A 14,599-nucleotide genomic window follows, 5' to 3' on the forward strand; every position below is an offset into this window, starting at 1 on the left:
TAACAAAATGAAACTCAATTCAGTTATTTGATGAATTGGCGGACAAATATAATGATGTTTAGTTTGAATCTAGGTGTGGGTGGACTGTTTCTTGCATGTAGTAGCGGTCAAAGTCCTTACTATGTACAATTAAGGAAAAAAATATATTTAAAATATTGTTTACTGGTAGGTAAGCAGATGTCACAAGTGCTTAAGGGCAGGAGAGAGCACGGGAATATTCATTTATACTGGGATGCCTGGTCAGAAGTGGTCCATTCAGACATTTTTAATTGAATTTAGTTTGCTAATTGGAATATACATTTAACAAATGAAATAACTAATGGTATTTATAGTAGTCTGGAGCTTGGTAAGGTATGGCTTCAGGAGCTCAAAGCATGCATAAGGAGAGGAGAGATCATGGTCGGTTTTAAACTTCTCACTGATTTCAGTGGGTCTCAGCAATTTGTCTTATACCTGAAAATGTATGCGCAAGAACCTCTTAAAGTGACTAGTTCAGCTGAAGACATGTCTTATTTGGTGTATTTCACAAGCTGCCAAAAAACTCATCTGGAGCACACTGTATTTCACTTGTATTCTAGACGTAGGTCCCGACGTCCCAATTACCTAATTAAAAGAAATTGTATTCAATTAAATAAAAACTACCGAACTGCAGTATCTTTAACAGGCCTTTTTTGGGGGAATAGCCAGGTTTGCAATTGTATCACAGTCACAGCTTGTTTTTGTCATCTCTTTGTTACCCACGTGTTAAATAGTGTGGAATCCTTAAATCTTTTTCTGTTTTGTTTTGGGGACTGGTTCTTGAGAGCCATGCAAGTCTGCTCCTTTTCAGCAGCTTGTTCCAACCCTGGCAGAGAGCTCTGAAGTTCTTAGTTGGAAGAGCATATGTTGAAGCTGCAACTAAGCGTGTATAATATGCTGAAATGATCTGAAGTAGCTTGTGAGTTTGAGACTGATGTCGGAAAATCCTGTTCTGCTATTTAGAATATCATAAATTTTCAAGAGTTCACCTTATGTAGATTTGAATTTTCCATCCAAAAGTGGGTGGGGAGAATACAACCTTTAGGCAAGATTGAAACAATATGATTTTTGACTTGGAGCAAGCTGTAGCAGAAAGAACTGATCTGTCTTGGTTCACATTTCTGACTCGCTACATCCCCAGAACTTTCTTCAGAGCAGTGGGAGCTCCTCTGAGATTGAAATCCAGGTGAAAGCCCCAGACTTCAGGGCTCAGGGGCAAAGCTTCTGTTGCAATTTGACTTCTTTACTGACAGACTTGAGAGTTTTCAGTTGTTGGTGGTTTTGTTTTCTTCTCCCAGGCTTTTGTCATCAGATGGGCTTTTAAGAATAGTTGAATAATTGTTCGGTGGGAATTTTGTAGTTAACTTTTTTATGAATGACTTATCAGTTTAAAAATATGGTCATGGTATAAATGTTTCATCTTTATTTTATGATGCTTTCTTGTAAAGGAACTGATAATAGCGCAATCTATAGCAGCACATTTTGAAATCCAGAAAAGAACACTCTATCTTCTTATCTGATCTTCTGTATGTCATAGACCAGTTACATTTTGGCTTTCCTCTTCCACGAAGTTCAGTAACACTAGTTTATTGAAAGCCTGTTTTGCAACAGTGCCTGTAGTTTTTATGTTTTAAAATAAAGAAATAGAGAATCTATTGCTTTCTTGACTGTTTGTGCCAGTAGTTTAGTGTTCTTGTTTCTGAGAGAAAAAAAAAAATATAAGTGTTTCAAATAGGTATTTATTATTCAGCCTATTTAAAGAATTATTTGCTTTTCTGGTTTTTGTTGTTGTGGTGGTGGTGGTTTTGTATTGTTTTGTTTTCTTGAATCTATGTCAGGCTGGAGCTTTTTGATCTGTTGGGGCACAATTCCCACAGTCTTGCTTTGTGCAATTTCCTTACATTTTTTTCAGGATATAATGTCAAGAATCCTGAAAAAAAAGTTTTGTATCATTCTCATTGCGTATTTCCCCAATTTCTGAAATATGAATATAGGGAGCCCTTTGTAAGTGTATCTTAATTGGAAATATTTTATTTTTCTTTAAAAGTAAAGCATACAACTGAATTGCATAATCATACTCAAAACAGAGTTCTGTAAGCACTGGACACATATGATGATCATATGACTTTTTGGGGGGGGGGGGGGGGGGGGGGGGCAAAGGGGGAAGCACCAGTCTATCGATCTCCCCTATCCCACCCCCCCCCCCCACCTCCCCCCCCCCCGCTTTTTTAAGAGAACACAGAATGTTAGACATGTTGGAGATATTGTGGAGATATTATTGACTTCCCTGTCATTTTCATTAGAATTTTGAAGAATCTCCACTAACTGCATAATTTTTGACAAACTTTTGTTTACTTTCAGAGCCCTGGGGTTTTTGGCTTAATTTTTTTTCTGACAATCTGTGTTTATAGAGATAACGTGATCTTGGCAAAGCATGTAGTGCTGTATCTTTGAAAAAGCGGGCTGGTGTTTCAGATAGGGAACAAGTGGAGAGGTCTCAGGCCATTGATGATTAAAGAAGCATTATGTAAACTATCAAGCAAGTACATTTTCCTGAATTATAAAGATAAAATGTCAACACTGCTATCATAAATTATTCAACAATATGAAGCATTAGAATAGTGTTTTAAAAAAAGGATATATTCTTTTTTTTTAAAAAAAGAACCTTCAACCCTTCTATCAAAGAATAACAGAAACTGTGATATTTATGTATATGATAATTGAAGTCTAAATTGTTACTTGATAGGCCTGTGAATGCATTTATATAGTTGTGGGGTTTAGATTATTAGTATTTAATTAAACATTCATTTACAGAAATCACTTGACTTCAAACACTTCTTTGGCACTGTCTCACGAGATTGTTGCTTGGATGTATCAGAGGGACTTCTTTGTGTTTTGTTGTATTGCATTATGTGACCAGTCCCTGGTTCTGTAGGGATTTATAAATGTGATTTAGTCCGTGCACAATGCCTATTTGCAGCTCTGTTAAATCTGTATAGGATCTAAATTGGGGGCGAAGGAAGGAGCTGTTTTGGTTTTGTGAGTTTTTTAGGGGGTTTGTTTTTTATTTAAGGCAGGTTTTTTATTACCTCCTTTAGAGCTGCAGGCTCTAATCTTGCCTGGGTTTTTAGCTGCTTCTACAATACCAAAGAAAATTTAAAATAAAAAACCAAGATGTGTTATATAAATGGCATTGTATGGAATTATATTTTCTACAAAGGTAATTCTAAGCACTTATAAATAATATTAGTGTTCCAGGTTTCTGTAACTGATGTGTTGTTGTAAAGAGTTAGCTTTATTTTCCTCTACAACACTTCAAGCACTTTTCAAAGGTGGGGGACGGGGGGAACACCACCAAAATCCCCTAGAAACCCCCTGCACCTTAAGGAGGGAATTTGTACGTGAAATTTGCATCAGGTCAGTCATATTGATACACACAATTTGTAAATTGAAGCTGGAAAAGCAGGGTAAGATGAAAAGAGTGTTTTTGGAGAGTCCGAAGAAGAGACTGGCATCTGGTGCTCCGGGCTGCTGGGTAGAGATCGCTGATTCACTCTGACTTAAACGTTATCCTGTTTACATGTTGACAGTTATTTCTGCAGAATGCTAATTTGTTAAAGCAGGTTTTCAGGTTCTCTTCAGATGGTGTAAAAGCTGGGATAGAAGTAGAGGATAACTTCATTTGTCCAGATGTTTTCACATTTTTGATGACTGTGTCTCAGATTTACTAGTCTTTCCCTCCCCCACATTTTTCACTGAAAAATGTTACAGGAAACAAGGTCATGCATGTTTTATCAAGCAGCACATTATGCAGCGTTCCTGTCCAAGACCACTTCAGCCTTTGCTTTTGGCAGGTTGTGGATGCTGGGAGAGAACAGCAATAAAAGAACCCACAAAATGAGAGCAGCAGGGACAACATCTTCATGTTACGAAAAGCTTTTTTTTTTTTTCTTAGCTGTATAAAAGGTGGCTGGGGTTGTGATTATATTCTCCTTGGTACTTTACCTTGTATGGAAAAGTGTAAAATTGTACTTTTAGTCTGCAAAGGTAGAGATTTGGAAGTTTGTCGGGGAGAAAAGTAGTCTCATTCATGATATTCTGGTTGTTGCAGCTGAAGGTGCTGTCTCACCTAGAACGATATAGCAGAGTCATGGTGATACCATTTTGTGCAATTATTTCTCACTATACATAAGGTGATTGCAAATTTTCTTCATGTGTCTTTTGAGGTTTCAGTAACATTTTTTTCTTAAGTTATTCTCATACTTAAGTTATTCTGATCAGGATTTTCCTATACTTGTTTCTCTTTTCCCCACTTCTTTTATGCTGTGTTGGAAGAGAATAAACCCCAAAGAAAAGCAAATGTCTTAACCCACAGGGGGGAAAGGAAGTTTTAAAACATTGGGTTTACTTTTTGTCTCAACATTACCTCTTCCTCCTTCTGTGTACCTCCTGCTTGCCTACAGAAGACTAGCACTGTCACTGCCCTTCCCCCCCGCCACGTATCTTCTGCTCCTGGTTCACAGGAAGAAAATTCTCACTTTTCAGCCCTGGTGAGTTTCTGCACAGTGTAAACACAGATGACAGTTGCTGTAGAGGCAGTGGTTCCACTGGCCTCTGAGGAGAGAAGTTGCCAGGCTGAGGAAGTGAGATAAGAGGGCAAGAAAAGGGAGATGACAGAACTCTGAAGGAAAGTCCAAAAGGGTTTACTTTTTTAAAATCCAGGTCCTGGGGAAAGCTTCCTGAACCAGCCTCAGGCTGGTCAACTTATCCTAACAGCCAGTGGCAACTGGAAAGAGTTACGGCTGGTTTTCCTCACAGAAATATTTGTTGTCAGAAACCCCTTATCTTCTGTGGAGGAAGAGAACCTTGCATCTTCTACCAGGATATAACTCCGCTTGAAGAAATAGTTGTGTTTTTATTTGCCTAGAAGATACTTTTTTTTTTTTTTTTTAATAAACTCCAGAGCACTCCTGTAGTCCGAGAGGAAAAAGAACTTTGTCGAACATCTGATGCCATCAGAAGTACTGAACTATGGCAAGTGGTGCGTCTTAGCTGTTGTCTCTCTTCCACAGTTAAGCTGTTGAGAGCCAACATTTACCTGAGACATCGCTGCCTGCCAGAGGAGGACGGACAGGTCTTCAGAGGCTGAGCCAAGAGTAACCGTTTTGAAACCTTTTCCAGTGTGATACGGCTGGTGTTGTCTGTTGTGCTGCTGTTCAGCACTCTCAGGCTGCAGCGTGAAACGCGTGTGACTTCTGAAAGCTTCGTTCAGCCTGCTTGGTCCTTGAGAGCATCTGCTAAACTGGCATCTGTTTTGTAACTGCTGATGCTATTCTTTGGCGATGTAATACTGTAGCAACAAATGTTGGTTTGTGTTTTGACAAATCCCTGTTCACTTATTACACTGGGAATTGCGTTTGGGAAAGGATAGCTTGCTTTCTTCAAAAGTGTCTTCCAGCATCGCCTCCCCACTATCTCAATCTTGCAGTGTTTAAGAAAGCCGAGCCACTTAACAGGCTGCTTTGTTGCTGTTGTATTTTTTGCTTTTGTTTGCACTCTCAGTATTTATTTTAAGCACTGACTGTAGCTATAACTGTCATATGTATTCTCTAGAGGTCATTGGAGGGTTTTCCCCTAGACAGTGTTTTCAACAAAAATGTCTTTTAATAGAAAAATACTTCTTTCTATTTCAGTGGTGAGATGGAACATTTTTTCCACTTTGAAATGTGATTTTTTTTTTTAAACCTTTTACAAAATTATCTCCTAATTTCTTGGTAACTCACTAGTAGTTGCTTTTACATAGAAGCCAGTGCTTTGGTTGTTCAGTGTAGGACAGTGGTTCTTCATTTTTTGTAACCAAACGCCAGCAGGCAGAATGAGAGCAGTAGCAAGCAATCCTCAGGATCACTTTACTTTGAGTTAGTTTGCTTCATGCACACAAGAACATTGGCATTTCCTTTTTTATATCTTTGTGAAAAAATCAAAGAATCAATTAACCCTTATTTAATGGTCTCAGCTATTAAACAGAGCTCTGTTTTCAGTACAGTTCATGAAGCAAAGTCTAGTTTGATGTGGCACACTTGTGAAAATATCACTTGGTCCCAGTTTTCCTGTTGTCATCTTTTATTGCATCACTTCAGAAGAATTCGAGAGATGTGTAAGGGAATCACGGGTTTCACATACTTAATGCAGAAGGTCTTTCTGACCTATTGTGGTTACTTATCCTCTGTCCTCTGTGCTTATAAAGTTGTGCAGATAATGACAGGTCTGGATGGACTAAGGATCCTTAGATACCACTGTCTCGGGAGATAATATTTGCCAAAGTGATTGGGCAACCATTTGAATTGCTTGGGAATTATCTGATGAAATAGTCTTTTGCTGAAATTTATCAGCATGGTGAAATGGAAATGTTTTGCAGATACAAACCAACTTTCGCCAAAGCTTTGATGGAACCTAAGCAGAGCTGTTGCTTGTGGGCAGGTCTCTTGTTTTGATTGCTTTTCTGGTAACTCACTTACTTGCCAGGCTACTGTGATGCTGAGGCTTCTAGGATTTATTATTGTTTGTTCTGCTTTTCCAGCAGCACCCTCAGGTAGCTTTTTTCCGGGAATAAGCAAGAGCAAAAGCTTCACTCTTTTGAGAAGAACTTAGAAATCCCAATTTTTTTTTTTATGCCTAATCAGAATGGAAATATTTAAATCCTTGTACTAACAGCTTCTATCCACTTCGTCCCTGTGTGTCATGCAAGTGGATCAGGCCAGGATCGTTACTCTTTCCTTGTGCAAAAGTTCATGGACTCTTGCTGAATTGCTGATACAGACAGTGGTTTGCCAAGCAAAAACTGTAAGCAAATGTTATCTTTGCTTCTCCACTTTTTTTAGCATATGTTTTGTCATTGATGTATTCGTCTGTCATCTTCCTTCTATGTCTGCTTGTTACCATGTGCATTCAAATTTTGATCTATTAAAAATCCTTGTGTGATATTAATGTACAGCTGACAAAACAGGAAAAATCCTTTGAAATCACTTAGCTTTTTGCAGTTGTTTCTTGCATGAGCAGTTTTTTTCTTGTGCCAGTGGCTTTACCTTGTGGCAGGGCAACTTTTAGATCCCTCAGTATTGAGGGCATATTATAAAAAGACCATGAAAACTGAAGACATAATCTACAAAACATCTTTAAATATGTTTTAAGACAATATTTTATATTTTTGTGAAAACTATTTTTAAAGTTATAACAAATATTACCTGGGAAAAGATGGCAGAGTTTTCTTAATGTGGAAGATTTAAAGCAGAACATTTAAAGCACAGATTAACTTTATGTCTAAGCTTGGCATCTGTCGTCTAAGCAACGGAAGAAGTTCTTAGATTTTCCAGGTTGCTTAGTGATTTTAAAGGTATTATTGAGTACTTTGATAAAGTTAGTCAGAACATTGTTTTCTCTTGAATATGCAGTGGAAAGATGTGAATGTGTTGCTGTGATTTCTTTTTTTTCTTTTTCCTGAAATACTAGCTCATGAACAAAGACTTCAGAATCTCTTGCTTGTCCTTTGGAGAACAGTGGCATTTCTGCACATGCTGATGTTTTAAAAATACAATACTTTATTGCATGTTGAAGTAGCATATGCATTTGGTTCGTTGAAGTTAATACAGTTTTGTGTCTAAAAAAACCCACCAAAATGAACCTGCGTACACAAAGCCAAGCAGACCAGACGTACAAGGAATAGTGCATGGTGTATGCAGAATATGAACACTATTATCTGTTTAAAATTTTAAAGTTTTCATAGCATAACAGGCCATGCTGCGTGCATATTATGGGAAAGTTCAGTTGTGCTCCATTTGTCTGTATATTCAAACTGTGAATACTATAATTAAATATTAAGTGTACAAATCAAGTGTAAGCCCAACTAAACAAAACAATTAGAGTTAGGAAACTTAATGACTTTTTTTCTTAGTCTAATCTTGGGTTTAGAGGTAAAAAATTAAATTGGGTGGTCTTGTAACATGACACATGATACTCTTTAGAACTTACTGATATGCTCCCATAACTAATGTTAAGATCTGTTAGTACTTTTTGTGAGACTTTTCTAGTCTCTTACATACAATCTTAACCACCTGTCTGCCATTACTTGGGAAGATTTTCACGATTTATGTTTGCAATGTTCATTCAAGTGCCTTGAAAGAAGCAGATGTGTATAAGCAGATGGAAAGTGCACATTTTTGTCATCTTCAGTTTACCAAATATGTCCTGGTCTACTGGCAATAAACATGTTGAGTTGTTGGGAAGCAACTTGTGTCTCCAAGGCCTTACTTGTGAATAGAAAATGCTGGTTTGATCTTTCTCCTCTCTTGCCAGCAAATAGAAGATTCACGGTACTCAGTGACACAAGCAAAATGAAAACTTGTAGTTATAGGAATTCTGAAGGCTTGCTGAGAAGTGACTGTTTCAGGTTGTAGAACCTCCTCTGCATAACAAAATCTGTATTGTGTTCTTCACAGATAATGGAAAATTGGAGATGATGGACTAATTTATTTTGACTGAGTTTCATGAGACTCTAAATTCATTTTGAAATTGAGTATTTAAATCCTTGCGGCTGCCAGAAATCTAAGCTGGTGTAGACTTGAACAGATTGAAGGGAAAGAGCATGTGTGGGAGCAAAGCCACTGGCAAGATGGTGCACTGTCAGATTGGTACAGCCAAGAATGTAGGTAACATACTTTGCAACTCTGCTGCTAAAAAAGTTGTGTCAGATGAGATTTACTCAGCCTGAAAGTATGTACACTGAATAGTTTTATAAGGTCTTGATGCAGACCCTATAAAGAGTTAATTCTCTGTGTGCAGAAAGAAAAGTGGTTGACTCATTCTTGGGGAAAAAAAAAAGAGAGTGAGTGAGGAAGAAATACCTTACTACAACCACCACGAGCCTGTTTGTGAGCTTCGAGTTTTTCATCTCTGAATTTCCTTGCTTTTTGTCAAGAGCCATGAGCTGCTCCTTCATAAGCAAGCAGTATTTTTCTTCTTTGTCATGTGTATGATAGATTTGATGTTAGGCTGCTTTATCCAGTTTTTGCCTTTGAAATGTAAGCTGCAGTGTCACTGAGCTTATTCAAAATGTTGCAACCCTTATTCTGTAGGGCTCTGCTAGGCAGAGGGAAGTGGTTTGAGTTCTTAGGTTTACCTGGTTTGTCCCATAAGTTCATTAGCTACATGAGACGGCTGCTAATGATGTTAAACAGTCGATCTGGAGTTTATGGAAAAACTACACAACTAACTACAGTCCCGTAAATTTTAACGCAGTTTTGCTCAAATTCAAGAGCCTGACAGGGAATGATGAATGCAAGGCAGTTGCAAGCATTGAACAATACTTTTGAAATAGAAAATAATTTAGAATACCCAGCAACGTGCGTTGGTGTGAAACCTGCGTGAGCAGGTGTTGGTTCTGTTCGTTGTTAGAAGCCGGTGCTCTCAGATCAGATCTGTGGCATGTGTGCTCGGTAGGTCAGTGGCAGACTGCCGTGACCCAAAAGGGCTCCCACTGCCCAGGTCTGGAAAACTTGCATGGACTGTGCTGGACTTTGGGTCGGATGTTAATTAGCTGGCTAGACAGCACTTGGAAGAGAATCCTTACAGCTGCATACAAAATACACAGCTGTCCAAACAAGGCAAAACTGCTTATCTCTGGAGCCAGTATTGCAAGGGGAGAAATGCTAATCATTGCCGTCACAGTGTGACTGCTGTGGGGAGAGAAGCTGAATTTACTGCTCGTTGAAATGGATTCCTTTTTCTTGGGGTCTTGGTGAAAGACTCAGTAGACACACAGCACATGGTGCTGAGGAAATAGTGTTGATTTCTTTCTCCTCTGTCCAGGGAGATTTCTGCCTGAAGAATCACCAAATATAAAGTGTGCAGAGTTCTCCCGTTCTGAACTCTTCTGTCTTTGAACTTCCATTGTATTTTGTTTCCCTCTAAGTTTTAAAATTCATTTTTGCTTCTCTGTCAGGCCCTTTCCTATGTTGGGAGGATTACAACAGGGAATTTATCATTTTTTCGCTGGTGCAGGAAGCTGCTGTTGTGCTTGTGTTTTCAAATGGTGCTTCTCGCAACCACAGAACTGTTGTGCAAAGGGAGTGAGGGTGGGTGTGCCCTTGTCCTTCCTGCTACAAGGCGCTTGGTGTTGACTTCCACATGAGTTTGAAATGAGCAGCTCTTGTCAGTTTTCAAATAGAATTATTTTTTCTGGCTAACGGGAGTGTTCTTACATGAAGTGAGCATACCATGTCTCTTTTTGTAATTACTTTTCCTTTTTCATTTCTTCGTGTAATGCTGTCAACTGTTTTCTTAAACTTATGCTGTATTCACAGAAAATAAAAACATAGTGAGTGCAAAAAAACTATTGGTAATTATATTTCAAGTCAAGTGTCTGGTTCATATACCAACTGCATGCTAGAACTGAGGAGGAGTCTCTGACAGTACAAAAAATGTGGGTTTTTTTTTCTTTTAACTTTGTATTTTAAAAAACCCTAAATTTAAAAAGTTCTTGGCAAAGAAGACAGGAATTTGGGCAAATGAGATAGGAGTGGATCACTCTATCTGAACATAAACACAGATGTGAATTCTTAAATAATGATGCATTATTTTAACATTGTGTTTTTATTGCAGATACATTATGTTCCACCACTGCTTGTGTGCCTGTTTTGTCTGACCTGTGGATACCAGCAGCAAGTGACTTGTGATGTGTTTGTTTAAAGGGCTTCATCACTCTCATGTTTCCTACAGAGATTTCTCATGTGATAAAAGGTAATAAACAGTCAGCGTTTTATCTGTAGTGAGAGAATGCTCTGATTCTTGAACCTCCAAAGATGTATGTTTGGAATGGCATGATTTAAGATCCTAGCCCTGGAGGTTTACCTAGGAAACCCCCGCTCCCTCCTGCCCCCGTTTCCCCCCACCCTGCAAACCACAAGCCAACCAACAACAATGGCAAAAACAAACAAAACAAAACAACAAACAAAAACCCAAACCAAACAAACAAAAAACCCACAATAAACTCACAACACTAAACTGAGGGTGGGGGAGGATTATTTTCAAGAAGAGAGAGTTTAAATTTTGCAAAACTGGTAGAGCCCATAACTCAAGAAAAAATTGTTGTTCTGAATGGAGCTGTGAATGCTGCATATCATTAAATCACAAGAATTTTGTGCACCCTCCACATTTTAATGAAATTTCTTGCATAAGTGACGGTTTTCAATCTCATTGCTTAATTTCTTCCTAACTGACATAAAAAGAACAATATGAATTAGTGCAGCCTAGCGTCTCTGGTAAAATTAATTCTCTGTTAGGTGCACTGCAGGTGCAGACAGTAACAGAGAATTGCATGTAAACATGTTGCATTTTAGATGCTGGTAATTATGGTTAGAACAATATGGGGAATGATTAATCTCCCCCTTCAAAAGCTTTGATTTGAAATATCATCCAGATTAGGAAAATTAAAATAATCTTCTTGAATCAAATCCTCTGTTCGTCAGTACCAGAGTCATATCTTCTATAGTTAGTAGCTTTGATCTGCAAATCAAAAAGTTTATATTCTGTCCAGATTTTGTTATGCATTCTTGTTAAATGTATAAATGGAGAGACCATTTTTCAGTTAATTGTGTCAGACACCCACTGTCAGATGTGTGTGGACGTGGTACATAGGTCCTTCATGGCAAGCAAATACCTCTGTGGTACTGTGAGTAACTCACCTACAAAAGTCCCATTCTGGCTAAATTACATGCTTTTATATAGCTATGGGAATTCCTTACATGAACATTTACATTCTTTACACAAACACAGAAATTCTTTTGAATTACATTATGTTGACAAATCTGTATCTCAGAAAAAGATACTCACATGTGTTCTGCAAACAGATAGATGAATGCCTCACAGTACATTTAGTCTCAAATTGCTCAGCTGTTATTACAGTCAGAAGAATAGGTCATGTTTTAAATATTCTGGATGAACAGCAATTAAATTTTGTTGCCATGTTTAATATTTCTCTTGTGCTGATTCAATGGTCTTTGAATGGAGCAAAGAAAGGAAAACCAAGTGTGTTCAGTTGGAGACTTTTCTGTAAAGCAATTTTGTTAATGATGAGCTCTTTCACACCGCTACTGAATGGTGACCGTGTGTTTCAGTTACTGCACCTGTGAGGCTGTGTCCATAGAACTGGTTTACTTCAATGTATAGGACAGTCCCTTCCAATCCCTAACATTCTGTGAGATGTGATTTCTATTTTTCAGTGAAGAAACTAAAGGCTTCTTGCTTTGACCTGTCTGTTTTGTTAGCATCTAAACATAAAAGACACACTTGAAACCTGAAAATTATTTAGGTTGAAGTGGTGACATAATTATACAAATAGTATCTTTGGAGATTTTTCACATTGTCCCGTGGAACCTTTGAAATTATTGCAACAAAAATAGCAGAGTATTCGGTTACAGTGTTTACTTTGCATTTTTTTACTGCATTTTGTTGATATTTCACATTCTTAGCTATAGTTAAGCAAAGTTCTCTTTGTGGTTTATGGACTTTTTATATAGAAGCAAGAAGAAAATGATGAGGGGTTTTTTTAATGGCAAATGTGTTTGTAAATAAACTTTATGAAGGAGGGGTAGGCACAAGTATGTCTGTTTAGTTCACTTTTGAAATTGGCTAGTTTTTCATTTAGTTGTATAAACAATATTTCCATTCATTGTTGGATAGACATAATACAAAGAGACCAAAATGAAAGGATCTGTCAGTTCAGGTGAAGGTTTATATTCAACAGAGGGTTAGTATTAGAGTATTTTAGAAAAAACACTGTAGTTATGGAAGAAGGCTTCCACTGGTGATTAAAGCTATGAATGTTTTGTATGAGCAAGTGATAGAACAGAAACATTAGATCTTACTTACTGTTGACAAGGGTAGTGAGAAATCTTTAAAAGATGATATTTCTAGTAATGTGGTGGCTATTTTCTTCTAAGACACATGAATTCCTTGATGAGTTAAGAGAAATGCTTTTTTCTTTCCTTAGTTGAACGCTTGTTACCTGTGTGCTGCCTTTGCAGCTGAAAGCACAAATATTCTCGTTTAAAGGTGGTTGGGACTATGAACGAAGCATAGGGAATCCACATGCCCCACTAGATCAGGACCCAGCAAGTGTAGTGAGTGAACTTGCACCTTCAAATTCAGGTTTGTATGTCTGTAATACACTGGCTCTTTGCATTGCTTAGTTTGGGAAATAAAATGATGCTCCTTTCTCTTGGTGGTGGCGGTGTCTTTACTTTTTTTTTCTCCCTAGAATCACCATCCTAGTAGCATTGATTTATCATCCTGTACTCTTAACTGAGTATTTTTGTCTGTCACATAGCACATTAAGTTAACATTTTTTTCCTTTAAGATGTTTAGCCTTTTTTTCTGCTGACTTAAATGTTGCAATCAGTTTTTGTAGCACAAGTCAGCTTTAGCCCACATAAATGTAGTCATACACTTATCTTTTCCTCAGTAATTGTAATTAGTAGATTTTTAAAAAATCATGTTCCAAACAGCTCTTTTATGATAAAGCAACGGAGTCCAATATAAACAAAATCTGTTGAAAACGGCACTTTAAGAATGTAATATGCCTATGCAAAACAATAGATATATTTTTAAGTTAAATAGTAGCATTTTCATATTCAATATCTTTATTAACTGTTCAGTATCTTCAACATACAGTGGGATCGCATGTACCCTCAGCAAGCTTGCAGATGACACTGAGCTGAGTGGTGCGGCTGATGGGCTTGAGGGACAGGATGCCATCCAGAGGGCACCTTGACAGGCTTGAGAAAAGGGCCCATGAGAACCTCATGAGGTTCAACGAGGCAAAGTGCAAGGTCCTGCACATCGGTTGGAGCAATCTGCAGTATCAGTACTGGCTGGCGGATGAAGGGATTGAGAACAGGCCTGCTAAGAAGAACTTGGGGACACTGGTGGATGAAAAATGTGCGCTTGCAGCTCAGAAAGCCAGTTCTATCCCATAAAAAGAAGCACGGCCAGCAGGTCAAGGGTTGTGTTCACCTCCTCTACTCTGCTCTTCTGACATCCTACTCAGAGTCCTCTGGCTCTGGTCTCCCCAGCACAAGGAAGATGTGGACCAGTTAGAACAAGTCCAGAGGAGGGCCACAAAAATAATCAAGAGTGCTGGAAGAAGAAAGGCTTAGAGCTGGGGTTGTTCAGCCTGGAGAAAAGAAAGCCCTGGGGAGACTTCATTGAGCTCCAAACCATTTTATGATTCTAAAAAAAAAATCAAACCTTTATAACTGGTGTCCTGTTTAGACCTATTCTGCATTTTCAAAATATGAAATGCTGAATTCCAGTTGGTAGTTACTTGTAATAAGTTTTAGTAAAAGCAGACCTTATAGACTGTGGTTGAAGCTTTTATCATAAGCATGAATTATACTGATTAAAATTATAGTGGAGTCACAGAAAAGCAAAGACATTCTTTGATTGGTTTGTGCAGTATGTTGTCAATCTCCTTTTTTTTAATTTACGTTATTAAATATACCTGTGGCTATGTATTGAATCATTAGTC

General features: G+C 38.0%; 1 protein-coding gene and 1 long non-coding RNA gene across 12 annotated transcripts in view; one reads left to right on the top strand and one right to left on the bottom strand.

Annotated features, from left to right (window-relative positions):
• The window catches only part of JAK2 (Janus kinase 2), a 91,524-nt gene that overhangs the window by 26,855 nt on the left and 50,070 nt on the right, over positions 1–14,599 (top strand). For 2 of the 11 annotated variants that reach the window (XM_065046020.1, XM_065046025.1), the window contains exon 2: positions 10,675–10,812. The gene's annotated coding sequence lies outside the window, so the exon portion shown is untranslated. The other 9 variants (XM_065046022.1, XM_065046021.1, XM_065046023.1 and 6 more) reach the window with 9 other exon arrangements.
• LOC135577295 (uncharacterized) lies at positions 3,313–4,608 on the bottom strand. The gene is made up of 2 exons (XR_010468977.1): positions 4,445–4,608; positions 3,313–4,147 (listed from the first exon to the last, which is right to left on the bottom strand). It is a non-coding gene; the product is annotated as an uncharacterized LOC135577295 (long non-coding RNA).

Source organism: Columba livia, chromosome Z (assembly GCF_036013475.1).
Source record: "Columba livia isolate bColLiv1 breed racing homer chromosome Z, bColLiv1.pat.W.v2, whole genome shotgun sequence".
Classification (NCBI taxonomy): domain Eukaryota; kingdom Metazoa; phylum Chordata; class Aves; order Columbiformes; family Columbidae; genus Columba; species Columba livia.